The 3,864-nt window shown below is 29.5% G+C and overlaps 1 protein-coding gene across 1 annotated transcript in view; it reads left to right on the top strand.

Annotated features, from left to right (window-relative positions):
* Positions 1-3,864, top strand: part of LOC106882611 (collagen alpha-3(VI) chain) — a 180,154-nt gene that overhangs the window by 161,030 nt on the left and 15,260 nt on the right. The gene's annotated exons all lie outside the window — the stretch shown is intronic.

Raw genomic sequence — 3,864 nt, 5'->3', positions numbered from 1 at the left:
TATATATATATATATATATATATATATATATATATATTGCTACATTGCTGCAAATAATTATTAAATAATATATTCAGCCTTAGAAATGTTCATTGTTCAAATGTGAAAATTATTTATGTGAATTAAACCTTGTTTGGAATTTTTGCTACAAAAAGAAAACAAAGCTATAAATTTAAATTTTAAATATCAATAAAATATTTTTGACTAGCTTGCTTAAGGAGCAGTTTAAAATATTTGTTTGCCAATGAAGCAATCTGATTGTTTAACTAAAGTTATTCTAAATGTTGCAATTAATTATTTCCAGTTATTGATTTCACATTCAATTGATTAATGGCATGAAATTTCTCTCAGCATGAACTTTAAGTTTTGAAATTATTATTTTCATAATGACTATTTTCTATTTATACTAAAAAAAAAAATTTTTTTTTAATTATATTTTTGTGTCCTCTGTAGTTTTGACTTGTTCATCCTTGAAACAGGACAATAATAATAAAAAAATCAAGGAAATATATCACAACTCTGCATTTCAAGAAGAAAACTTAAATGCTCATTTATATCTTTAAAAAATGTTCCTTCAATTCATTAACTTTATAAAGAACAAAAACACTGATTTTAAACCTATATTATCCACATATAAGTGTTTGACTAGAACAGCAGGAACAAAAACATTTTTTTTTTCACTTAATTGATGTACAGCAATAGAAACACCACTTATGTTTCAGCCAGCAACCTATGTCTACTGACTGAATATAGAGCAAATGATGTTAGTAAAAATGATATTGGTAATGACAATAACCGAATAGTTAAGAGGTTTTGAACAACATACTGTTTTTTTTTACTTTTGTGCAATGAAAATAAAACTTTCAGTTTCATTAGTATCGAGTTCTGAAACTTGATGTAAAACTGAACGTTTCCCAAGTGAAAATTTGAAAAAAGGTCAACATATTTTAGTAAGTACAGTATTTGTAAAGAGATCACTACCAACTTTATTTGTTCTGAGTGCATTTAAGTAGCTGTAATATGGAGAAATTCATATAGCAAAATCTGTTATATTTTTAGAATGGTAATTATAATTTATGTTCAATACTGATTGATTAACAAGAAGTTGTAAACCTGTAAATAATTCTTTAAATTGATCGTTAAGACACTTTCAATAATATCTGGAATGATAATATTCATTCTAAAGATTCCTCAAGAGAGCAGCGGCAGTAGTTTAAGGATGTAAAATAGTCTGCTTCATTGATCTCTTCATATGCTTTAATTCCAAACATCATACAAACTCTTACTCACTGTACAAGATGGTTTAAAATACAGTATCTAGATTTATTCATTTTACTTAAATTTAATGCTATCTTGATTTGCCTTCTATCTATTCAATGCAGATATATTGTATTCAGTGTATTCATTTATCATCTTTTCCCCATAGAGAGCATTGTTACTAAACAAAATTCTCTAATGGTCTACCATTTACCTTAACATCTTTATATGAAGTAGAAGTTCATCTATAGCATGACCATCTATTATCTTTAAACCTAACTCTTATTCTGAGTTTTTTTCTATGCACAAAAATAATTTGAATTTCTTACAACATATTGTTAACCTAACATGATTTTTATATAATTGTGAGCATCTGTAATGTGTTTTCAAAATAACTATTAGCTACTTCCTGTAAATTTATTACAGGAAAATGACTGGTAAAGAAAACGATGCAACTCTTATTCTTTTCTATTTTGTTTCATGTATTTTTAACTATTCTTCCATTGGTTATTTTTTCTTTTCCATCTTTTCATTGTTTGTCTTAATTTTTGCAATTAACGATAACTGCATATGTTTATTATAAGTATACCATACAATATGTATATATTTAAAATTGTTAAAGTTGACAATTCCATAATGCAAGTATCTTGATGGGAAGGCATTCTTCAGATGGCTTATCTAAAGAAAAAATATTTTCAGTGCTACTTCATCAATTTACCATCTCATGAATGCCTCTCTGGTGAGAGCTTTGAAGTAATAGAAAAGAACTCAATTCTAACAAAAATATATTTACTTCTACTCGACATTAATTCTCTTTACTTTGTACTACCACTAGTGGATTTGTCTGAAAAATGTATACAACAATGATAGATATTATTTGCACACATGAAAGAATATATATATCATGTATATATGATATGCATAGTTAATTTAAATAATTATGCTTATATATTATATTTTAGCCGACAAAGTAATTGTGTGTGTATGTGTGTGTGTCTAAGGAGGATAAGTTGTGGGTGAGAAATATATCAGAGACAGATTTGGTGCAGAGGGACAGATATAAGCAATATGCTTTTATGGTTTCATTTTTTCCATACATACTTACATACATGCAGACAGAATTTCTCAAAATATATACACACTTCAAGAAAATAAAAAACATTTAGAAGTATTTTAATACTAAATTTATTCAGACATCACAGAATTAATACAGGTTACTGTTAACCTCTACAATTACAAGACATGCTCAAACGTGGTGGCCATTAGCATACAGACACTTATTGGTATGGTAAACTTCTGCTTAGGCAGCATTGGCCAAAGTGTTGAGCAGGATTGCTGCACATGCCTTTTCAATTTATTCGTAAAGGGCTTTCAGTGTAGCTGGTTTTCTGTGCTATATGATATCCTTTAGGATACCCCATAAGAAAATTTCTCCAAGTTATTAAATCAGAAGAGCATGCAGGGAACTTGACTGTACCTCTTCTTTGTATCCAGCATCCTTGCAAGTGCTCATCCAGGTAAGCTTATCCATCTCAGCAGTAGTGTGGAGGTGCACTGTGTTGTCGAAGGAAGATTTTATGATTTCCATGAAGTGCATGTATGGTAGGTTAAAAATGGAAGTGCATAGCTTGTTTAGGTATGCTTTTCCAGTAACAGTACCTTCAAAGAAAAATGGTTTCATTAAAACTCTTGAAGACATCCTACACCAGACATTGATTCCTGGTAAATTGACTGCTTTGCCCACATGCAAGTAAGGATTTTCTGGTACCCAGTAAACACGATTATATCAGTTCATTGTTCCATTTAGCCTAAATTGTGCTTCATCAGACCGCACAACCAGCTTCACAAAACCTTTTATATGCTGAAAGTATTAACAAAACTTGATTCTTCAATAAGAATCGTTATTGTTATTTGCATGTAATAATCTTGGAATGTAAATTTTCCCCTAGCTCTTTTAAGAATCCACTAAATGCTTATAATGCATATTACTGTTTCACATGTGCATTGTACAGTTGACTTCTGTGGCAAGTGTGTGAAATGTTCAATAGCTGGATAAGCAGCACTTGTTACTGTGTGAGGTTTGCTGGATTTTCTCTTCTGCACATCACACATGTTACCATGTATTTTGAACTTGTCACAAATCCATGGAATTGTCAGGCGTGATGGAGTTTCAAAATCACACCTCCATTGTCATTGAATTCCATCAACATTCTCAAATTTGAAATATTGTATTAAAGTAATCTTTAATTCCTTGAACAACAACTATGCCTCTGCCATTTTGTCACAGTTGCTCGCAATAGTATGAAGAAGTCAAGGAAGTTTCCATTTTTTTAAATCTCAAAATAATGCCCATTGACTATTTCATATGTCAACAATTGATCAAGTGCAACAACAGTAAAAATTACAGTATTGTAAAATGGAAACCTTTTTGAAAAAATTTTCATTAAAAAAAAAATAAAGCTAAAAAAAAAAAGTAAAATGTAACATGTATTAATCCCATAGTGTCTGAATAAACTTAGTACTAAAATATTTCTACACAATTTTCTTTCTCTGAAGTGTGTATACATTCTTTTGGTGAACTCTGTACATAGTTACTTACCACTATAT

This window comes from Octopus bimaculoides, chromosome 23, assembly GCF_001194135.2.
Source record: "Octopus bimaculoides isolate UCB-OBI-ISO-001 chromosome 23, ASM119413v2, whole genome shotgun sequence".
Lineage (NCBI taxonomy): Eukaryota > Metazoa > Mollusca > Cephalopoda > Octopoda > Octopodidae > Octopus > Octopus bimaculoides.
This window is presented reverse-complemented; position numbering and strand designations above follow the sequence as displayed.